Source organism: Rattus norvegicus, chromosome 2 (genome assembly GCF_036323735.1).
Source record: "Rattus norvegicus strain BN/NHsdMcwi chromosome 2, GRCr8, whole genome shotgun sequence".
In the NCBI taxonomy this organism is placed as follows: domain Eukaryota; kingdom Metazoa; phylum Chordata; class Mammalia; order Rodentia; family Muridae; genus Rattus; species Rattus norvegicus.
In genome coordinates, this window is record NC_086020.1 from 106541224 (window position 1) to 106566642 (window position 25419).

The 25419-nt window shown below is 39.1% G+C and overlaps 1 long non-coding RNA gene across 3 annotated transcripts in view; it reads right to left on the reverse strand.

Moving 5' to 3' along the window:
• Positions 1-25419, reverse strand: part of LOC120100786 (uncharacterized) — a 63442-nt gene that overhangs the window by 32754 nt on the left and 5269 nt on the right. The window contains exon 3 of one of the 3 annotated variants that reach the window (XR_005500839.2): positions 20808-22692. The exons of the other annotated variants lie outside the window; for them this stretch is intronic. This is a non-coding gene — a long non-coding RNA (uncharacterized LOC120100786). Of the gene's footprint in view, positions 1-20807; positions 22693-25419 lie in introns of those variants that run through there. 3 annotated transcript variants of the gene reach the window in all.

A 25419-nucleotide genomic window follows, 5' to 3' on the forward strand; every position in this document is an offset into this window, starting at 1 on the left:
ATTGGACTATTAATAGAAATTAAAGGTTATTAATAGAAATAAAGAAAATATGAAGTTGGGAAAGAGATGTGAGGTAGGAGCACCAGGAGTTAGTAGAGGGAGGTAGTGATGGATGGGCTTGATTAAAAGACATTGTATAAAGATATGGTTTTTTCAAAATATAAAAATACTATTTATAAATAAAGCATAGTTACGTGGTTCTCTTATTTTTTTAATGATTTTTATTTTGGAATAATTGTAAATTTATGGAAAAATCAAAATGGTAAATTAGAAAGTGTTCACACATTCCTCATCTTCCTCCCTGATTTGCAACTTAACATCAGCACGTACCACTGCCAACATTAAGAAGCTGGCATCTTTGGGTGGCTAGTTGTATGACAGGATTTGTTTGAGCTCTGCCCCATTTTCACTTACCCTCCTGTCCTCTCTCTACTCCAGGTCCCAAATGTGATGTTGCTTTGGGCGTCAAGTCCTTTAGCCTACTGGGTCTGTCCAGACACTTTAGTTTTTCGTGACCTTGACAAAGAATCTTAAGTTTCAAAGCCATATCATTATTTCTGAGGCCCTTACAATAATGAATATTTAACAGCTGTGGAAAATTTGTCACATGAAAAGTGTGCACATGAGGTCACACCCAACCACCTGCCACTCCCTGGTGTATGTACCCAGATGTTCATGAAGACAAGCAACTACTAGGTACTCCAGCTGAAACCCTTTCATTCTCTAGCAACTACTCCAGGCAGTGTCGCTAAGCCACGTGAGTACTGAAATCCTAGGAAGTAAATGTTCACACCCTGAGTAAACACTGCATGTAGGTGCTCTGTGCCACACCTAGGACACTGTGTGGGCTGGTTCCTATGGCAGCAGCTTGTCTCGTGACCACTCTCTCTTTCACCATGCATTAACCTCTTCATTCCTGCCTTCAGTGGCCATCTATTAAACATCTGCTAAATTCCAGATGGTTCTCTAGTGTTTTGAAGCAAAGAAGGGAAAAACGATAATAGTACGTGCAGACCTCACAGAACAATGGGTTCCATGTGCTGCTCACTGACAGACTGCACAGGGTCAGCAGGAACAAGCGAGCCTGAGAGGAGAGAGGACAGGAAGCTCCCCAAAAGACACCACTTAAGGAACCACAAGTGTAGTGCCCAGGTCTAGAAGGACTGATAATAAGCAGAACAATCGATCCAGGCCAAATGAGAACCTAGGAGCAAGTGAGAGGTCCAGTGACATGCAGGCACATTACCATCGGTGACTAGATGACCTAGGAATCTGGTATTTAAGAGGACTCCAGGAAGTGTACCCTGAATGTGCCCCTGAGGTACTGGCCATTCCCAGCACCTTAGAGAACAGATCAGAATCATTTACTAGATAATACATGGAGAATAATTGAAAGTGTTTAACATGAACATGGGAAAATTTATGGCTAAAATCTTAGCCAGTGCAGAAGACAAGGAAGGAGACTAGAGAGTACATCAAACCTCTCTTGTCTCTAGGATTATAAATATGTTCTTGCCTTTCCAGAAAATTCATAGTAGTAGTAGTAGTAGTAGTAGTAGTAGTAGTAGCAGTTGTTGTTGTTATTATTATTACTATTATTATTATTATTACTATTCTACACATGTGGAGACTAAGCCGAAGGCTTGCACAGCTGCTCACAGATGGAAACACTTTGTCTCTTTATGGTAACATTTTGTCTTCCCACACAGGATGGACTTACATAATGAGAGCTATGTAGATAAGATTCTTGCCCCATAGGCCTGAGTTTGAATCCTAGAACCCAGATAAAGCCAAATGCAGTAGCAGCAACATCTGTAATTCCAGCGCTTCTATGAAGAGAAGGGAAACAGAGGAAAGGAACCACAGAAGCTCAAAGTTGACCTAGCTAGGCAGATGTACTGAAAAAAAGGGGCGGGGGTTGTCTCAAACAATCTGGAAATTAAGGACTGACATCTGAGACTGACCTCTGACTTCACACATGTGCCTATATCTACACACGAGAGTGCACATATACACTCAAAGAATTAAAAGTAATGAAAATATAAATGTATATAATGAAAATATATAAATCTAAAATATATAAATAAAAATTTTAAAGATAAATGTATAAAATAATGAAGCTACATATAAATAGAAATATAAATATTAAATATTTACATGCATATAAAAATAATAATATTAATTGTGTTCTCTGTGGGGAAGTACACATATGTGTGTTGTATATCCATGTATGTGCATACATCCTTACAGAAGCCAATGCAAGTGTCTTTCTTAAATGTTCTCCACCTTAGTTTTTAAAAGAGTCTCAGACTGAACCAATTCACCCAGACTGGCTGCTCAATGAATTCCAGAAATCAGTCAGTCTCTGCCTTCCCAGTTCTGGGATTATGGTTTAGCACTGCCATGCCTAGATATGTTTATATAGCTATTGAGGATCCAAACTCAGGTCCTTAGATACATGTGTGACAAGTGATTTCCCAAACGAGCCATCTTCCCAACCCTTCACTTATATAAAACGTTCCTTAACAGAATTGATTGGTGTTAGAAGCTGAGAGACCCTGGAATCTACAAGATCATAGGAACCTGAGCAACCTTGGGTTTACTCGGTTCCCTAACAGAGAAGGTCATGTGTGACAGTAACTGGAGGTTAAAAGCCAATGAGAAGCTAATACGATCCAAGGAAGCAAATCTGCAGTGCCAAAGCCTGTGTGCAGTTACTTCACGAGAGCGCTGGTCTGAGTCGAGCATTACTGTCTAGGGGATATAGATGCAAGAAAGAAGCAATAGGCATCATGAGACCATGGCTCTGTCACATAAGGTTACGCATCAAGCCTGTTCTACAGTTGAGATTAGAAATACCATGGCCTAGCAAATCAAGGTGAGTTGTCACTGCTTCTCGTTCTTCAGCTCAGGGAGAACACTGAATTAGCCAGTGCTGAATCGTTGCTAATAGGAGTAGGTAGAGCTTGGTTTCTGCTAACCAGAAAGCAAGGCCACTAGGAACACTGGAAACAGCTCCTCTACCAGATACCTGAGAGTAGACAGGGCCCTGCATGCAGCACCCTGGTTTGAAATAGAGGGCTGCATCAGGGTAGCGTTGTTGTCCTGTAGTAAGCAGGGAGAGCAAATGAAGAAGCAATGGAAACCACACACGAGTTTTCATATCCTTTGTTAATATGGAAAGGACCTTTTAAACTTTTTTATTGCTTACATTAATTTTCTTAATTTATGTAGGGTTTGATGAAAGAATGTCTGTCGTGCTTATCAAGGTCTGATAACAGAGTTTGGGGATAGAGCCGTGAAAGCCAATACTACATGAGCCAGATATGGTGGGAAAGTACTTATAATCCTAGTACTCAGGAAATGAGGGCAGAAGGATGAGGAGCTCAAGGTTATCCTCTGCTACATTTTAAACTCAAGGATAGCCTGAGCTATAAAAGGTTCTCTTAAGAACTTTTTGAAAGCCTGATTTTAGAATTATAAAAACCTTTTAGTGAGTAGGCAAATGTGTAAACACAGAATCTGTGAATGAGATCAACTTGTGCAGTTGCATGTGCACATATTTCAATGGCAATGAAAAATTATTTAAAAAGTTTTCTATGTGAGATAGGTAAAAAATGTATTAGTAATTACCTTAAAAAATTCTTCCAAATTAAAAATGCAACTATTGCAATAGAAACCAGCAACCTGATGTGGTAATTCAGTGTTCATGAAACATTTTTAAAAGTTTGTCTTATGTAACTGGTAATTGTAAATGTAGTTATTAATCCTAAGAATGCATGTTAGGGAGATATAAAACAATATGCACCTATTGATACATAAAGGAGGAAAATCTTAGAGTTCTAAAGACAAAGCACTGATTAAATAACTCATGATATCCACAAAGAATGTAATGTCATAGACATTTTAAAGACTCTTAAATTGTGCTTTGATACAATGTAGGCTTTCCTGATTATGACAGCATGTTGTTAATGAAATGAATATGACATGTTCACCCTGGTGAGATGGTTTGCCACCAGGCTTGATGTGAGTTCCATCCCCAGGACTTACCCAGTGGAAAGTAAAACCCAACCACCTAAGAGCAGGTACCCTCTGCTCTCCACACACTAACTGTAGCTTACTCAGGAGCACACGCACACGCGCACACACATACACACACACACACACACACACAAACACACACACAAACACACACACACACACACAATACATAGCTAAAATGTTACACAATAGGAAGAATTGTGCCCAATATATTTATAAATGAGCAAGTGCTTTTAAACACATTAATAGCATGAGCGTATTTTCATGGATCCACAAATGTAGTAAACTAAACATTAAGAATCAAATCCTGTTTGGGGTACCAGGGAGCTTGCTCAGGTTAAAATATGTGCTGCTTTTCTGGGGAACTATAATTCAGTTTCTAAGATTATGTGCTGCTTTTCTGGGGAACTATAATTCAGTTCCTAACACCCATTTCACAAGAGTAGTTTGACACCTCCTGTTGCTCTGCTCCAAGAAACATAATATCTTTAATCTACTGAGGTACCTGCATTCTCCTGCACAAAGCCATATGCAGACACACAGATATAATGCAATAAAAGTAAATTTTTTTTCATTTGTTTTGCTTAGTAAGAACTAACTTTATTCAGTATAAGATATAATGAAACTATAATTTCTTTTATTTTACTTTTCTTTTTTTTTTAATTCATCTTACATTCCAATCACTGTCTCCCCTCCCCGACCCCACCTCCCACAGTCCCTTCCCCTTGTTAGCATTCCTTCTAGGCTCTACTCCACAGTTACAGGTCAACAGCCAGGTATGTCTGACTAGGTAAAAAAGGAGCTGTTTGCCTCTTACTCTCTTACTTTCTTCCCTCTCTGTCCCTTCTCTCACCACCTCCAACCCAACATGTTCATGGCTGGCCTCTACTCACTCACTCCCTCTCTCTTCTCCCTCCACCCCCCTCCCTCTGCCCATCTCTCTATCTCTCTTTCTGTCTCTGCCTTTCTCTGTCTCTACTCCTGCCTCAACTCCCCTCCCCATGTCCTAAATTACTCTATTCCTTACTATATCTATCATATGGCTGGTACCTCAGAGGGAAGGGATGCCTCAGCATGGGCCCGCAGAGGCACCCCTTCCACCTCACCATACCTCACTCTACCAAACATATTCCTGGTTCCTTCTTTCGTTTTATAAAATACAACACTTCTTTTTATAAAGCACAACACTCCTACCCTTCTCCTCTGAGAGAGTGGAGCCCTCCCCACCATGTATCCTGACCTGACACAACAAGTCTCTGGAAAGCTAGGCCCTTCTTCTCCCACCGAGGCCAGGCAAAGCAGCTAAGTCAGGGTTCCACAGACAAGTAACAGCTTTACTTGAGGTTTTGATTACAGCCATTCTGACAGCTTTAAGATGGAATCTCAGGGTTGTTTTGATTTGCATTTCCCTTATGACTAAGGACATTGAATATTTCTATAAGTGCTTCTTGGTCATTCAAGATTCCTCTTTTGAGGGTTCTCTGTTTAGTTCTGTACCCCATTTTTAACTGGGTTATTTGGGTTGATGGTGTCTAAGTTCTTGAGTTCTTTATAAATGTCAGATATTAGCCCTCCATGAGATATAGGGTTGGTAAAAATCTTTTCCAGTCTGTAACCTACTATTTTGCCCTATTAGCAATACCGTTTGCTGTGCAGAAGCTTTTCAGTTTCATGAGGTCCCATTAATCAGTTGTCGATCTTAGAACCTGAGCCAGTGGTATTCTGTTCAGAAACTTGTCCCCTGTACCAGTGAGTTCAATGCTATTCCCCACTTTCTATTCTATCAGATTTAGTGTGTCCAATTTTACATTGAGGTCTATGATTCACTTGGACTTGAGTTTTGTGCAGGGTAATACATACACACATATACATATATATATACACATATATATATATATATATATGTACATATATATATATGCATTCTTCTACATGCAAACATCCAGTTAGACCAGCAGCATTTGTTGGAGATGTTTTTCCATTGCATGGCTCTATCTTTTTGTCAAAAATCAAGTGTCCATAGGTGTACGGGTTTATTTCAGGGTCTTTGCTTCAATTCCATTGATCAACCTGCTTGTTTCTATACTAATGCCACGCGGTTTTTATTACTGTTAATCAGTAGTAGAGCTTGAGGTCAGGGATAGTGACACTTCCAGAAGTTTTCTTATTGTTTGGGATTCTTTTAGCTATCCTGGGTTTTTGTTTTTCCATGTGAAATTGAGAATTGCTCTGTCAAGGTCTGGAAAACTCGTGTTGGAATTTGGTGAGAATTGCATTGAATCTGTAAAATGTGTTTGGTTATGATTGCCATTTTCCCTATATTAATTCTACCAATCCATGAACATAGGAGATCCTTCTAGCTTCTTATATCTCCCTCAATTTCTTTTGTCAGCGAATTGAAGTTCTTGTCATACAGGTATTTCACTTGTTTGGTTAGAGTTACACTAAGTCACTTTATATTATTCATGGCAATTGTAAAGGACTTAGTTTCCATAGTTTCTTTCTCAGTCTATTTCTCATTTATGTAAAGGAGGACTACTAATTTTTTGAGTTAATATTATATCCAGCCACTTTACTGAAGATGTTTATCAGCTGTAGGGATTCTCTAGTAGAATTTTGGGGGTTGCTTCTGTATAATATATCATCCATGAATAGTAATACTTCAACTTCTTCCTTTCTAATTTGTATCTACTTGCTCTCCTTTAGTTGTCTTATTGCTCTAGGTAGAACTTCAAGCACTATATTGAATAGATAGGAAGGGAGTGGGCAGCCTTTTATTATCCTGATTTTAGTGGAATTAATTTACATTTCCATTTAATTTTATGTTGGCTATTAGCTTGTTGTATATTGCTTTTATTATGTTTTCATATGTACCTTAAATCCCTAATCTTTTTAATACTTTTAACATGAAGGGGTGTTGGATTTTGTTAAAGTCTTTTTCAGCATCTAATGAGATGACTATGTGGGTTTTTTTTTCTGTCAGTTTGTTTATATGGTGGATTGATAGATTTTCATATATTGAATCATGCCTGGATGCCTGAAATGAAGCATACTTGATCTTGATAGATAATGTCTTTGATGTGTTCCTGAATTTGGTTTGCAAATATTTTATTTAGTATTTTTTTAATCAATGTTTAAAAGAGAAATTGGTCTCAAATTGTCTTTCTTTGTTGAGTCTTTGTGTGGATTAGGTACCAGGTTGACTGTGGCTTCATAGAATGTGTTTGGTAGTGTTCCTTCTATTTCTACTTTGTGGAGTAATTTGAGGAGCATTGGTAACAGTTTTTCTTTGAAGATTGGTAGAATTCTGCACCTAAGCCGTTTGGCTTTTTTGTTGAGAGATGTTTAATGACTACTTCTATTTCTTTAGGGATTATAGGGCTGTTTGAATAGATTACCTGGTCTTGGTTTAACTTTGGTAAGTGGTATATGTCTAGATACCATTTTGTTAAGATTTTCCAATTTGGTGAGGTACAGGTTTTTGAAGTAAGACCTAATGATTCTTTAATTTTCTTATTGACTGTTGTTATGTCTCCTTTTTCTTTTCTGATTTTGTTTATTTACATACTGTTTCTCTGTCTTTTGGTTAGGTTGGCTAAAGGTTTGTCTATCCTGTTGATTTTCTTAAAGAACCAGTGTTGAGGTAAAACTAAAAAAAGGTTTCTTTTTAACCCACACTAGTTTTGGCACCATAGTGCCACATGGCATCTGTGGGATATTTTCATGTCAGTCAACAAAGTGTCTCACCCGATAAGCTCCATCCTATATTACACTGTCAATGGCTACTCTCTAATCCTGGCAACAATCTCTCTACCTATCTAGTTCCCAAGGCAGGTTGCCACCATGCCAGACATACACATCACAATTCTGTGGTGGCCCAGTGCCACCACACACTCTTGAACTCAACTAAACTGCCACATGAAGGAACACACAACACAATAACCTCTGATCCAATTGATAAGGTATAATTTGCTCATCTAGACATACATAGCCCTGTACATATTCATCCTGTAAGAATAATCATAACAACTGTAGATGTGCAGAGGGAAATCTTAACATCTGCTGCCATGTTCTCTCAACTCCCTCTCTCCTCCAGTCTCCTCCTCCTCTCCAAAGCTTTTCTCCTGCCCATCCTTCCTTCTTGTCAATGATAGGCCTTGTTCTATCCTGTACCTGCCTTCACCTATATAATGACATCACCCTACAAACCAACCCTTGGTTTTGTTGATTCTTTATATTGTTTTCTTTGTTTCTAATTGATTGATTTCAGCCCTGATTTTTATTATTTCCTGCCTCCTTTTTTTCCCCCAGAACTTCCTGGTGTACTATTAAATTGTTAGCATGAGAACTTTTCAATTTCTGTATGGAGGCACTTAGTGCTAAGAACTTTCCTCTTAGCATTGTTTCATTGTGTCCCATAAATTTGGGAATGCTGTGCCTTCATTTTCACTGAATTTTAGACAGACTTTAACTTCTTTATTTCTAATCTGACCCCCTGAGATCTTAAAGTAGAGAGTTGTTCAGTTTCCATGACTATGTAGGCTTTCTAGTGTTTGTGTTGTTGGTGTCCAACTTTAACCCATGGTGGTCTGATTGAAATAAGGCATTTCAATTTTCCTATTTCTATTGAGTCTTGCTTTGTGTCCAACTATGTGGCAAATTTTGGAGAAGGGTCCATGAGATGCTGCGAAGAAGGTATATTCTTTTGTGTTTGTATTCTATAGATGTCTATTAGGTTCTTCTGATTCATAATGTCTGATAGTAGCTCCATTATTTCACTGTGTAGTTTCTCTCTGAATGACCTGTCAATTGGTGAGAGTGAAATGTTAAAATCTTTCACTATTAGTGTGTGCAGTATGATGTGTGATTTAAGCTTTAGCAATGTTCCTTTTACAAATGTGGATCCCCTTGTGTTTTGGGTATGTATGTTCAGAATTGAGATAACAACGTGGTAGATTTTTTTTTCCTTTGATGAGTATGAAGTGCCTTTCTCCATCTTTTGTGATTAATTTTGATTGAAAACCTACTTTATTAGACATTCAAATGGTTACTTCAGCTTGCTTCTTATTTGGAAAACGTTTTCCACCCCTTTATTCTGAGGTAATGTCTCTCTTTATTGTTGAGGTGTATTTGTTCTATGCAGCAGAATGCTGTGTCCTATTTTGAATGAATTCTGTTAGCCTGTGTCATTTTAATGAAGTATGAAGTCCATTGATATTAAACAATATTAATGCACTCGTGTGCATGCATGTGCTTCCTTTGTTTTTGTTGTTATGGAATTACTAATTGTTTTAATTTTTTTCTTTGATGTAATTATCCTCCTTGGGTTGGAGTTTTCCTTATAGTATTTTCTATAGGGTAAAATTTGTGGATAGATACTGTTTAAATTTGAAATTGTCCTGAAATATCTTATTTTCTCTATCTATGGTGATTGAGAGTTTTGTGGGGTATAGTAGTTTAGGTTGACATCTGTGTTTAGTTTTTTAAGAGGTTGCAAGACATATATCCAGGGTCTGCTACCTTTTTCTTTGTTGAGAAGTCAGGTATAACTCTATTAGGTCAGCCTTTTATGTTACCTGATCTTTCTCTTGTTGCTTTTAAAATTCTTTCTTAATTGTTCTGTGGATTTTGTGTTTTGATTATTATGTACTGGGAGGATTTTCTTTTCTGGTCCAGTCTAATTGGTATTTATAAGCTTCTTGTATGTTTATGGGTACTCTTTCTTTAGGTTGGGAAAGTTTTCTTCTATAATTTTGTTAAAGGTATTGTCTGGGCCTTGGAGTTAGGACTCTTCGCCTTCTTCTATTCCTATTATTTTTAGGTTAGGTCTTTTTATGGTACCTCAAATTTTCTGGATGTTTTTCGTCAGGATTTTTTAGTTTTAACACTTTCTTTGACTGATGTATCAATTTCTTCTATTGTATCTTCTTTGCCTAAGATTCTTTCTTCCATCCCTTGTATTCTGTTGGTGACGCTTGCATTTGTTGCTCCTGATTCCTTCCTTAGATTTTCCATCTCCAGAATTCCCTCAGTTTTGTATTTTCTTTACTGCTTCTATTTACATTTTCAGGTCTTGAACAGGTTTATTTATTTATTTGACCTCTTTAATTATATTTTCCTATATTTCTTTAAGGACTCTATTTGTTTCCTCTTTAAAGGGCTCTACCAGTTTGACTGTATTTTCCTGTGTTTCTTTAAGGAATTTATTCATTTCCCCTCTAAAGGTCTCTATCATCCTTATAAGATTGGATCTACAGTCATTTTCTTGTGCTTTGGTTGTGTTAGGATAGCCAGGGCTTGCTGTAGTAGGGTAGCTGTGCTCTGAAGGTATCATATTACCCAGGCTTATGTTGATTTTGCTCTTTTGAGGGCCTTTTGCCATTTGTGTGTGGCTTTAGTCCCCTAAATGTTCCTGTTGTAGTAGGTCTTACGAGGAGGCATAACCTCAATGATACTTGTGTGGGCAAATATCTGATAAGTAACCTTGGGCTATATCATTGCAGATCAGCAGGTCTGATGAAGGTTGGCTGAGAATTGGCACATGAATGGGATTTTAGTGGGGATAGCAGGCAGCTCAGGGAAGTTGGGGGTGCCCCAAACTTCCAAAAAGTAAAATGCTTCAAAGAATTCTTTTTTTAATCTTTTTCTCCTTCCTTTCCTTTGTTCCTTTTCTTTATTCCTCTTTTTATATTTCATATAAAATGGCCCCATGTGGTCCATGCTCACTTCAAACTCACAGTGTAGTTAAGGATAATCTTGAACTCTTTTCTTTCCTGCCTTAATCTCCTGAAACCCAGGACTATATGCATGTACCACCTCACCTGGCAAGGTTAATTCTTTAGGACATGAAACCATCAATAACTTTGAAAAATGCCTTGTCTTTGTTTCCACATTATTTCCATAATTACCCATTTGAAACCCAAATAGCATCTTCCTAAGAATGCCATACAGCAACCACGACCTCTGTACTCCTAGAGAAGTGCCAGCTAACAAGATACTTGGCACTGGCTGACATAAATGGATTAACGGGTTTGATAAAGAAAATGTCCTTTAATGTCTGGTTTAAAAGAAAGTGATATACTCCTATTCCCTTTCCTACCTTCAGATATATGTCTGGTTCTCTTTAACTACACTGTAGAATTCCAGTGTGCAAGCTGGGCCCCACACACAGCATGGGAAATGTAAAAGAAACCTATTGGCTTTTCTATCAAAGGATTAAATAAAACAAAACTTCCTTTAAAATGAAATTATAAAGAAGCTGCTTGGCAGAAATGTAAATTCCTCCAGGGTCAGCAATTCTTGAGATTAAAATATGTGCACAAGCTTGTACGTGGTGCTCAGCATCTGCTTTTCAAATGTATTACTTTAAGCTAGCCAATCATGTAAGAATGTGATGGCAAGCTCTGACCATTCAAAATGAGGGAGGCTCCTTTCAGTTAGGAATGAAATATCTACGAGAATCTGCCCAGTGTTTTCCTCCTTAGTTTGGCATAAGCACCCTCTGCAAGAGAAAATATCTTTTGCATTGCTGAAATATTTCGGGCTGTAGGATCGTCAATATATTGAGGCATCAGACCTATTTCTAACAAGACAACATGTATGTGTGAGATTACACAGGTGGGACTTCCCTGTAAGGGGAAGAAAAAATCAGTCAGGTAGATCTGTGTGTTGGGGGGTAGGGGGCTCTGTCATGTCACCGTGTACTGTTCGCAGCTTTTCCCTGTGGAGTTACCGGCTTAGCTGTGAGGCAAGGTATGGTGATACACCACAACACACAAAACTGCTCTGCAAGATGTGTACTCTGCTTCCATCCTGCTTAGAGTCTCTGTCAAAGAAGACTACACTTGGCCTACATGAGTATATGCGTTCAGGCTCACGTGCTTGTATGTGGAGAGCCGAAGTCAACCTCTACTTTCATTCCTCAGTCCCTCCATCTTGGTAGTGGTGGTTGTGGTTGTTGTTGTCATTGCTGCTGCTGTGGTTTTGAGTCAGGATCTCTCATTGTTCTGGAGTTTACCAGGTAGGCTAGGCTAGCCAGCAACCCATACAGATATGCCTGGGTCCGACTCTCCAGTATTGGAATTACCCCATCTGGCCTAGATTTATTATGTGGGTTCTAGGGATCAAGTTCAGGTTATCATACTTATGCAGTAAGCATTTTACTGACTGAACTACTTCTCTAGCCTAGGATGTCTAGACTCTTAGGCAGATTTTGTATTCCCAAAGCTGGCCTCTCGATCAAGCGTGGTAGTCATAATCTACTGTAATTTTATATCTTGACTGATCTATGTTTCTATGGCAATATGTGTCTTCTTAGCATAGAGTTTCCACTGGTTTGTATTATGATGAATGCTACTTCTTTAACAAAAGCTCACCAAGCTGGTTTTATGATCACTACATAGAGTAGCCAAGTGTAGCAAGGACCTTGGCCTCTCTTGCCCAAGCATCATGTGACTTGAGGGGAGCTGTCCCTCTCCATGGAAAAGCTCGCACATGGGCACTCTTCAGGCACTGTGTTCTTCAGGTCTTTCTATACTTCGAGTCTGGTACCTTACTACAGGTGATTCAGCATTTGTTATGTCAGAATAAACAAACCCGGATCTACCTGCCTGTCATACTCATGCAGCTCATGGGTTTTTCCTGGATGGTCCCATGTTTAAAGTCTCAAAGTCCAAAGTCATTTCAGAGACTGTGTGTATGTCCCCTGTAGAGTGCAGATTATTTAAACTTATGGAGAAGGGATATGGTTCCTTATGACAGGGAAGGTATAGCAAGAACATGATATGGCCCATCATGGGGAATTCCCAGTCAGAAAACAGAGAAGGAGCAGGGTGTGGGTCCCAGATATACAATTTCAAGTCCTCCTCTCCCATTCTGCCACATTTCCTCGAGCAAACCTCCACCTCCTAAATGTTCCACAACACTCCAAAACACAGCCAGGGAACTAATGTTCAAACACATTAGCCCATGTGGGACAGTTCCCATTCAAACTACAACACAAGTTTTCTCTCTAATAAAGCACTAAGAGGTGATGCGGGCTGAGATCTATCAAAGCTGCTCTTTGTATAATTGATGTGGAAACTCAGGGTTGGAGTGCAGTGCTACAAGGCCCTAATATATGCAGGTGAGGAAAAATATTATGAAGCTGACAGAGAGTGAGCACATAAGATATGGGTTCTACTTATACACAGGACTCTGGGAGGCAGCAGATAAACAGAAGTGAGAGTGAGGGCAGCTAGATTCCACTCCCCTCTGCACATTAGTCACCAGCTCCGGGCACTGAGTTTCCAACCTAACATGAGTTTCTAACATCTCTGAGAAGCTTTCTCAATGAATTAGCCATGAAATGGCTCTCACAGGCTGGCAAAGATTAAATTATACGTGTGAAGCAGATACTCAGCTAATTGTGCCTGTTAAAAGTATAAATGACTTAGAAGAACTCAGCTTTACTTGGACTCACTGGGGGAATTCACATACTAAGGAAAAATATATTGAAATACAGCAATTCAGAGCCAGACGGACACGACTGCTGGCCAATTCAATGGGATGGGAGTCAATCCTGTGGCCTGAGGTTCACAGTCTCAGTCTCACAGAAGGCAATTGGCAAATTAACAAGTCAACATAGTCAGTGATATCTCTATAATGGGTGCTTTACAAACAGAAATGTCCAGAGCAAGTTGATTAATAATATGTTCAGGAAGGGCTTCCAAGAGGCACCCATTCATGGGTTGTTTCTTCAAGCCTGTGTAATGGAGACTCCCCAGACAGACAGGAAGAGAACTTTGCATCACCTCCATTTTAACAAAAGGCCATACATGACAGATAACCCAGAAGGAGTATTTAATAAACTCCTCATCTGTATCAGGTAAAGACATGAGTGAAAATGTGTGCTGGGCATTTCTTTTTCATTGAAAATTGATTTTTTTCATATAAAATATTCTGATTATAGTTTCCCCTTCCTCAAAGAGTTCCAGATACCTCCTGCTCCCCCACCTACCCAAATCCACATCCGTTCTTGTTCTCTGTCATTAGAAAACAAACAAAAGCAATAACTAATAGGCAAAAACTAAAGCATTTTTCACCCACTAAAAGCCTATGCTTTTTTGTGTCGAGTCCCACATTTGCCCTTGCAGGAAATTTGTTCTACTGACATTCCCAATTAATTCTGCAGCATTTTTCTCCACTTTAGACACTGACTTTACACAATTGGGATCCAGGCTCTTCCCTATCTCTTCCCAGGAATCCCCACCCTGATTTATTTATTTTTTTTTATTTATTTAATACTTAATAATAATTCTTTGGTTTCCAGGCAAACATCCCCCTCCCCCCTCCCCTTCCTTATGGGTGTTCCCCTCCCAACCCTCCCCCCATTGCCGCCCTCCCCCCAACAGTCTAGTTCACTCCCACCCTGATTTATAAAATGAAGCTAATGTTAGTCACATGAGTGCAGGTTTTAGAGAAATTCTTTATAAATCTTATAGTGCCAAGCCCAGGGGTACCTTCCACCAAGGTTAATAGATTTTTATTACCTCAGTCTTGTCTGGGTCGAGGACATTTCTGGAATCCTCTATTCCAAACAAAAAGAATGTCAACTTTTCACGCAAGGAGAATAGATTTTGGGAAATTGTAAAAAGGCATAAATACACATTTCCCCCTGGCCTTGAGCACTGGACAGGCAAGCCTTACAGACCTACTTGCAGTTGTACTCTCCTTCTGCCAGACCCTTTCTCCAGACCTAAAGAGGTGCCTTAGGAAACCATAAGCTCTCCACCATCAAATGTCAGCAGCAGAAGCTTTATGTAATCAATTGAATACTTGGTGTGTACATACGTGGATGTGTGCATGTGCTCATGTATGGGGAATACATGTATGTTGAGGTATACATGCATGCCATGCATGCACACATGCCTGAGGGCCATAGGACAATCTCAAATGTCATCCCTAATGAACAATCTACCTGCTTTAGAAACAAGGTCTTACACTAACCTGGAATCAACAAATAAGCTAGGCTGCCTGGCTAGGCATGGCTGCCTTCCATCTGCCCAGCACTGGGTCTACATGCTTAGTGCCAGCATGCCCAATTTTTTCCGTGTGGGTTCTGGGAGACAAACTCAGCTCTTTGAGCTTGCAAGGCAAGCATGTTTTACCAAGTGAGCCATCACCACTGAACGGTTTTGGAAGAATACATCATAATCACAAAGGCTTCTGGGACCACCTAATAAATTACTCACTCTTTGGATCCAAGAAGCCCATTGTCTGCAGAAATAAATCCTCCCAAGGCTGTAATTTTGGCCAAAAGCCCAAGAGGATAATAGATTAACCTTAAAACTTGGCAAAACATTAGCAACCCTAACAGTGAGGTAAACTGTTGAAATTACCAGGGGAAATTGAGGGAGCCTCACCCTCTTCTCCCAACCGTAAGTCATTCTATGTAATTAGATGGTAGCAGATACAAACAGACAAGTAATGATGACACTTAGGCCAGAGCTGACAAACCCAGGAAACTCTCTCTCAGTCATAACATGAAAGACAGGTGAGAGGAGTGACCACATTAATCCTAAAATTCTGGGGTTGCCCCCAAGTCCCATAGGACCATGGATCAACGAGCTACTAGCATGAGAACTGTCAGGATGCACCCATCTTTTGTGGCTTCATAGAGGTGATGTTGAAAACAGACTAAGCGGCCACCCAACCTGTTCTGCCTGCTTCCCTGCCCAAGATTCTCCTTTGCATCTAAGGTTGTGAGGGAAATGGGATCAGGCCTGCATCTACTAAATGACCTGATTCTTCCCACTCTCAACCCAACCCCTAAGAGTAAGACCTTTTGGGGGGGGCTTTCATTTGTTTGGCTTGGTTTTTTGAGATAGGGTCTAAAATATTCCAAGCTCACAAACTCGCCATGTAGCCAGGCATAACTGACCCCCAGATCCTACTGCCTCAGGCTCTGTAGAACAAGGATTACAGAGGCGTACTACCACATCCAGTTTTATGAGGGGTGGGGGATTGAACCCATGGTTTTATGTAGGCTGAACAATAACCTACCAAATAAACTACATCCATAGACTGCAACAGGATCCTTTTACAGGAACACAAGTCCTGGTTTCCTTCTTATCTGCTCAAAGAAGAGAAGATACTAAATTCTGCCAAAACTAAGCCTTCCCAAATCTCTTAATTTAAGTCCTTTGAAAAATACAGAATGTCTTTCATTACCTCCACATTTCTTTTAAGGGAACACAGTCCCATGGCAACATTACGTCACAGCATTAACTACACAATTCCCAGACAACTCTGCAACTACAATGGGGTTGCAGAAAAGTTACTGCTGACCTTTATTCACCACTCCAAATAATATTCACCATTACATGCTGATGTATGAATCATGTGGGTTTCTATTTTTAATTACATTTAGTTATGTAGTATATTTATGCAGAGGGAGAGGCTTGTGGAGACCAAAGGACACCTGTGGGAGTCTTCTCTTCCACCATGTGTGTGAACACAGATCATCAGCGCCTTTACCCATAAAACAGAGACAAGGCGACTACTGGTAAAACCAAAGGCAAACTGCTGCAAAGATGTTCATCCTTGAAATGGTATCTAAATTTATCTTTTGAAAAAAAATGTTTATCTATCCTGAAGAAGCAGTAAGAGATAACGGCAACGTTTTGGTTTTGGGGTTTTGGTTTTTTGAAAAATCTTTTTTCAGTCTGGTCAGGTAGGAGTGGTTTTCAAATACCCAGAATCTGAAACTTGGGTGTGAAATATCCACACCTAAGCTTCATTTCTCTGACAGAAAGACACATTACTGTAGTTATATTCACATTGTTTGTTAAATTAGATGCATGAAAATTGAAAATGTATTCTGTCACTGAAACTGATCTTAAAGTGGCGGTTCCATCCAACTGGCCTTCAAAAGTTAGTTTACCTTTGACTATTGCTAAACTGTTAGAATCTTGAAAAGTATCCTCTGTGGTGTTAACTGTGTCGTTGTACTGTAGCTGCTACAATGTTATCCAGTCTCATGACAAAAATGAGTAGAGATGTGCTGGAGACATGGCAGGCCTGCAGAGGCCTCACTGCTCTTCCAGAGACCTGCTCTCAGTTCCAATGCACCCACACCAAGCAGATCACAACTCCTGATCCAGGGGGTCCAATGTACCCTTTGTACCCCTGCAGGTGTCCATATACAGGTGGCATATATTCACAAAAACACACACATATACATAAATAAATAAAAATAATAAACAAGTGAGCATAGTAAGTTTCATTCATTACCAGTAGAACAGCATATGTATGGATATATAACTTATCTTCTTCCCTTTGGTCTTATATTTCTATTTAACTCACAGTGCAACTTAGCTAGGTACTAAAATCTTGCTAACAGTATCCCCTCTAATCTCAATGACATTGATCCCTTGGTTATTTTGGGGTTTGTTTGTTTTGTTGCATTTTTTTCATTGCTTAATCACTGGCTTAAAAGCCAACTTGTTTTTTTAACCATTGCTAGGGAAAGTATTTCTGGTCTGGTTGTTTAATACGGTGAAATAGGGCAGCATGGAAGGAAAACACTTAGGACTATAACCTCATGCTCATTCTTCCTGCTAAAAGTTTTATTAGTTTGTTTGCTAATAGGTAGAGTCTCATGTAACCTAGGCTGGGCCCAAATCCCCTACCAAGGCTGACCCTGAACTTCTGATGCTCCTGCCTATAGCTTCTCAGGGGTTAGGATTACAGGTGTGTGCTATCATGTCTGGTTTATGCAGTGCTGGGAGAGACCCCAAGGGTTCCTGAAAGCTAAGCCAAACACTCTACCCACTGAGTTGCATCCTTAGTCCTGTTTCCATTTTAAATCTGCAAATCCAGATTTCTTCAACAGAGACACACATTAACTGCACGATATCCTTAACTATTTAACTAAGGAGCTATTGTTTAACTCTTGATCAAAGGAATTTGCACAGACAAGGAACAAGTCTGGGATCTGTGAGTGTGGTTATAGCAGTACAGGAAGCACTGAGTGAGACGAGGACAGATATGGAAAGTACATTAAGAGGGTCCAGCAAAACACTGAGATATAGAGGTCACCACCACAGAGGGACGGAGAAAAGGAAGCAGCTGGAAGAAGTACACTGAGGTCAGACATGAAAGCTTACAGCCTGTTGATTCATTAGATGGAAGATAATGGGAAAGTCAAGTACACTGGGACATATTTGTGGGACACACCAGTGTGACACATCTGTAGGATACATCTGAGACCCAGCTCTTAAGCAGAAGCATGTGACAGGAAGATCAGAAATTCAGAGTCATCTTTGATTACATAGTAGGTTTGAGGCTACCATGGGCTACTTGAAAGCCTGTCTTAAAAAAGGAAGAAGAAAAAGTAAAGGAGGAAAATTAGAATTTCTTATCTAATGCATGGGTAGCAATGTTACCATCATGAATTATATTAGCATCAGGAAGAAGGGAAAAATGAGATGTCTATGCATTCTACCTATTGATTGCTGTATAAAAAAAAAAACTCCCTAAGTGAAGGGTTGAAAACGGCAGTCATAGATCTGCATTAGGAAGAGTACTCTGGGTAACTCCTCTATCACTTCCCTTTGCTGGCAACAGAACCCTGAGTCTAGAAGGACAGGGCTCCTTTTGGGATGGTCAACTCACAGGAAGGTGGTACTGGGTGCCAACCTCGGCTAGGCTGTTAGCTGGAACATCCTATGTGGGCTTCCTGTGTGGTTTGGTACCATTTCCCCAGCAGGATATCTGGGGGCCAAAAGTACAACAGAAGTATAAACCACTTCCTATAGCTTATATGTGGTACCATAGTAGTTCTAGAAGATTCTGTTGGCCAAATATTCATAAAGCTCAAACTCAAAAACAGGGTCACAGTCAATGCCTCTCAGTGGGATGAATGTCAATTTGCTCATGTTTTGTTTGTCCATGGTGGTTTGGCTTGGTTTGGTGTTAGGCAGAATAATACTATTATAAAGCCCAGACTGGGCTACAGCTTTCTATGTGGCCCAGGTTAATCTGAAAATTTCTATCTTCCTATGTTTGCTCCTAAAAGTATGTATGAAATATAGATGGGCAAAATTTAAAGCTTCCACAAAACACAGTAAGCCTCATTCTGAGCCAGGTACATTTAATTGTAAAGTTAATTTACCAATATTGAGTCTAGAAAAAAAGTTTTTCTAAAAGAAAAACCAACAAAGGCACATTTACTGTAATTTTGGTGAACTTTACTTCTAATTCCTTCATTTCCAAGATAAGGCTTTATGTAGAATTCTGTACTCTTTTCTTTAGGAAAATAGACCTCAAAATGATAAACATGCAAAGTCCCAAATCTACCTCGAGGAAAGTTTAAATCTCTGTGTGTGAGAGACTGAAAGAAATAGAAGAAATATGTGTGTGTGTGTGTGTGTGTGTGTGTGTGTGTGTGTGTGTGTGTGTGTGTTAGACATATGTGTACATATTTGGCTTTGTGCTCTTGTGTGTGTGGAGTGCAAAGTAGGATTTCAGGTTTCCTTTTCTTTCACACTTCATATATTCCCTTGAAACAGGGCCTAAAGTGAGGCTGACAGGCAAAAAGCTCCAATGATCTTTCTGTCTCTGGTCCCCAACATCCCTGTGATGACAGGCTCTCATGGCCACACCTGGCTTTTTCTAGGGATTCAAATTCAAGTGCTTATGTTTACACAGCCAGCTCTCTTACACACTGAGCCATCTTTCCAATCTCGATGTTTAAATTCTACTAGATGAAGTTATCTAAGGGAGCCACAGAGAAAACCAGCAAAGGCCTAGAGTGAAAAAGCGTGCATATGTCTATACTCACACCAGAAGAAAGAGAGAGAGGGCAGTGGTGAGGAACATCGAAACTCGCAGCAAAGGAAAGAGACAGCAAGGGTGAGATACATCCACACTCATACCAGAGGAAAGAGAATGAAATGGCAGGTGTAAGGTACATCCACAGTGACCCTGGAGGAGAGAAAGGGCAGGGATGAGGTAGGTCTACACGCATGCTGAAGGGATTTAGGGAGTCAAGTACATCATCTACATTCACATCAGAGGAAAGAGAAAGAGAGAGGACAAGGGTGAGGTACGTCCATACTCATACCAGAGGAGAGAAAGGAGAGCAGAGTGAGAATATTGTGAGTATAGCAAGCAGTCTCAAGGTGGAAGACCTAGTGAAACTCTCACAATAAAGCATGAAGGTCCAGAAAGTTAAAAAGAGAAAAAAAACGCAATCCCTTTGAGCTAGCACCATAGAGAGCGATTAGTCACTTCTCAAAGTGACTTCAAAGAGAGAAGTCAGCTCTCAAGTATGCTCAGAAGAAAAAGAAGGTGCCAGTTGTTATGGCACATGCCTTTAATCCCAGAACTTGGGAGGCATAGACACCAAAATCCAAAGTTCAAGGTCACCTTGCCTATATCGAAGGTTCGAGGCCAGCCTGGACTACATAATAAGAGTCTTTCTAGAAAGAAAGAAAGAAAGAAAGAAAGAAAGAAAGAAAGAAAGAAAGAAAGAAAGAAAGAAGAGAAAAAGAAAAAGAAAAGAAAAGAAAAGAAAAAAGGCAAAGATGGAAAGAGGAAGAGGGAATGGGAGAGGAAATGGGCAGCAAGGAGAGAGACTTTTGGCTGGAAAAACATCAAAAATGAATACAAAAGTAATAGATTGGAAGCTAGAAAAATATTGCTTTCAAACCATGAACAGTGCTATAACTATTAAAGAACATGAATTACTATTTTGAAACATTCAACACTTCCACAATGAAAACACCAGACTCAAATGGCTTTACTAAAACAATTTGCTGGTGTCCCAACCCACAACTTAGGTAAATACCTTCTACTCAACCACAGGTCATGCTTGTCCAGAAGAATAGGTAGGGTGCCCATGACCATTCTCCACTCTGTTCTACCAGACCCAGTCCTCAAGTCTGTCCCTAGAACATGCAACAGAACACCAGCTGAAGCCTTCTTTCCTCCCTGTCCATGCCTCCTGTGGACCCCATAGACTAACAGAACGGATTTGAAAACAAGATCCAACTTTCTGCTGCATACAAGAAACACAACTTAAAATCAAGGATAGATATTAGCTCAGAGTAAGAGGGTTGGAAAAAGATATTCGAAGCAAATAGACCTAAGTAGCAAGCTGGTACAGTCACTCGAAATATCTAAAAAAGTAGACTTCAAACCAAAATTAACCAAAAGACACAGCAAAAGACACTTCATACTCATTAAAGGAAAAATGCACCAAGATAACATTTCAGTTCTTAACATCTATTTCCCAAACATAAGAGCAGCCACATTTGTAAAAGAAACACTACTACAGCTTAAAGAATATACTGAACCTCACACGTTAATAATGGGAGACTTCAATTCCCCATTCTTACCAACAGACAGGTCATCCAGACAAAAACTAAACACAGAAATATTTGAAGTAACAGACATTGTAAATGAAATGGACATAAATGGACATATTTACAGAACATTTCATCCAAACACAAATGAATATATACCTTTTCAGTACCTCATGGAACTTTCTCCAAAATTGACCATATTCTTGGTCAAAAAGAAAGTCTTAGTAGATAAAGGAAAATTAAAATAACTCCCTACATCCCATCATACCATCATGGACTAAAGCTGAATATTAACAACAGAACAACAGAAAATTTACAAACTCATAAAATTGAACAAAATTCTAGTGAATGAAAAGGGGGTCAAGACAGAAATAAAGAAAGAAATTAATGACTTCCTAGAATCCAATGAACTGAATACACAATATACCCAAACATATGAAACAAAATAAAAACTGCTACGAGGAAAGTTCATAGCACTAAGTGCCGACATAAAGAAATTGGAGAGATCATGTACTAACAACTTAACAGCACACCTGAAAGATCTAGACTAAAAAGAAGCAAGCAAACCCAAGAGGAGTAGACAGCAAGAAATAACCAAACCGGGGGCTCAAATCCAAAAAATAGAAACAAACAAAACAAAGAATCGATGAAACAAAGAGTTAGTTCTTTGAGAAAATCAACAAGATAGACAAATGCTTATCGAAGCTAACTAAAAGACAGAGAGAGAATATCCAAATTAACAAAACCAGAAATGAAAACTGGGCCATAACAGCAAGACACCTAAGAAATCCAAAGAATCATTAGGTCGTACTTCAAAAATCTGTACTCCACAACATTGTAAAATCTAAAAGATTTTGATTGGTACCATTTACCAAAGTTAAGATCAGATAAATAATTTAAATAGACCTATAACACCTAGGGAGGTGGAACCAGTCATTAAAAGGCTCCCAACCAAAAAAGAAAAGAAAAATTCAGGGCCAGATAGTTAAGCACAGAATACTTTCAAAGAGTTAACATGAATACTCCTCAAATTATTCCACAACATATAAACAGAACATATATTGGCAAGTTCATTTTATGAAGTCACAGTTACTCTGATACTCAAACCACATAAAGACTCAACAAAGAAAGAAAATTACAGACCAATTTCTCATATAAACATAGATGCAAAACTACTCATTAGGTACTTGCAAATCAAATCCAAGAACACATCAAAAAAGTCATCCACGGTGATCAAATAGATATCATTCCAGAGATGCAGGGACGTCTCAACATACGAAAACAAGTCGATGCAATCCACCACCTAAATAAAGTGAAGGGAAAAAAACACATGATCATCTTATTAGCTGTCAAAAAGAACTCTGACAAAATCCAACACCCTTTCATGATAAAAGGCCTGGAGAGATTAGGGGTATAAGGGACATACATAAATATAATAAAGGCAATTTACAGCAAGCCTATATCCAGCCTCAAATTAAATAGAGAGAACTCACAGCAATTCTACTAAAATCACCGAACAAGCCAAGGTTGTCTAATATTTATTCAATATAGTACTTGAAGTTTTAGCTAGAGCAATAAAACAAATGAAAGAGATCAAGGAGATACAAATTGGAAAGGAAAACATCAGAGTATCGATATTTGCAGATATGATAGTATATCTAAGTGACCCTAAAAATTCCACCAGGGAACTCCTACAGCTGACAAACTTCGTTCAGCAAAGTGGTTGAATACAAGATTAAGTCAAACAATCAGTAGCCCTCTTATATACAAATGACAAACGGGCTAAAAAAGAAATCAGGGAACTAATACCCTTCATACAATTGCCTCAAATAGTATAAAGTATCTTAGAGTAATTCGAACTAAGTAAACAAAAGATTTGTACAATAAAAACTTCAAGTCTTTGAAGAAAGAAATTGAAGAAGATATCAGTAAATGGAAAGATTACTCATGCTCATAGATCAGTAGGATTAACATAATAAAAATGGCCATTCTAGCAAAAGCAATCTATAAATTCAATGCAATCCCCATTAAAATTCCAACACAATTCTTTACAAACCTTGAAAAGAAAATTTTCAACTTCAAGAGGAAAAATAAAAAGCCCAGGATAGCTAAAACAATGCTGAACAACAAAAGAACTGTTGGGGGTATCACCATCCTTGATTTCAAGTTGTTCTACAGAGCTGTAGTAGTAAAAACTATATGGTGTTGGCATATATACAGACAAGTTGATCAATAAAATGAAGATGAAGACCCAGGCATAAATCCACACACTTATGGACACCTGATCTTTGATAAAGAAGCCAGAAATACATACTGGGGGAAAAAGGCATCTTCAACAAATAATGCTGCTCTCGAGTAGATGTCTACATGTAGAAGAATGTAAATAGAACCATATCTATCATCCTGCATAAAACTCAAGTGAATCAAAACCTCAACATAATATGGCATATTCTGAACATGATCAAAGAGAAAGTAACCTTGAACACTTTGGCACAGGAAACAACTTCCTGAATAGAACACCAATATTACAGGCACTAAGATCAACATTTAATAAATGGGACCTCATAAAACTGAAAAATGTTTGTAAGACAAAGGACCCTGTCAATTAGGAAGAACAGCAGCCTACAGAATTGGAAAAGATTTTTTTCCAACTCCACATCTGATAAAGGAGTAATATCCAAAATATATAAGGAACTCAAGAAACTAGACAGCAATAAAACATGGGATACAGATCTAAACAGAACATTCTTGAATGAGGAAACACAAATAACTGAGGAACACTTAAACATCCTTAGCTACTAAAGATATACAAATCAAAACTACTTTGAGATTCCTGCCAAAATGGCTAAGATTAGTAACACAATCCTCATACTGCAGAGGATGTGAAACAAGGGTAATACTCCTCCACTGCTGGTAGGATTGCAAACCTGTATAGCCACTATGGAAATCAATATGGAGGTTCTGCTGAAAACTGGCAATAGATCTACCTCAAGACCCAGCTATAACCCTCTTGGGCATACACCCAAACGATGCATCATCCTACCACAAGGACATGCTCAACCTTGTTCATTGAGGTTTTATTCATAATAGCCAGGAACTGAAAACAATCTAAATGTCCTTCAATGGAAGAATAGATGAAGAAAATTACTCAACTGTTATAACAATGATAATGATAATAATAATAATAGAAGAAGAATATAATAATAACTTCATGAACTTTGTCTGAAAATGGATGCAACTAGAAAAAACATTCCAAGTGAAGTAATCCAGACCCAGAAAAACATATATGGTGTTTTTTTACTCACTTATAAGTGGATATTAGCTGTTAACTAAACAATAATCAAGCTACAGTCTATAGACTCAGAGAGGTTAGGTTAAGCAGGGGGCTCTAGTGAAACGAATGGATCCCCCTGGGAAGGGGAAAGAGAATAGATTTCATGGGTGGGATGGGGCAGGAGGGATCAGGTTGGGGGAAGATGGGATGAAAGGAGAGAACACAAGTAGAGATGGCGGGAATTGGGGGAAATTTGGGGACAGTGTGCAAATCTAGTACAGTGGAAACTTCTTGAACCCAGTGAGAACTCTTAGTAATAAGGAATATGGACTCTGAACTGGCCATCTCTTGTAGCCAGGCAAAGACTGAGCTGGGCTCTATTCTTGATTGAGTTGTAAGTTGACGGGCTCCTGTAGAAATCCCCAAACAACTGAGACTGACACTAAGACAGAGGGATGCTCTCTGAAAGCTGACAGTGGAGTCCCATTGCCAGGGAATACATCCACACAGCTCATTGACAGTAAGATTTTGAGCCTGCACCACTACAGTCTAGTCTCTTCAGTATTCTACACACTACTGGAAAGAGAAACCGGGACACCAACCAAGCCACAAAACGTCCAACCTACAATGTTGTCCTTCCTGCAAGATGTGCTGGGGTAATAGTTGTGCAGAACTTGGGGGAGTGGCCTACCGGTATCTGGTTTAACTTGAGGGCCACTCCACAAGAGGGAACCCCTGCCCAACATTGCAAGCAAT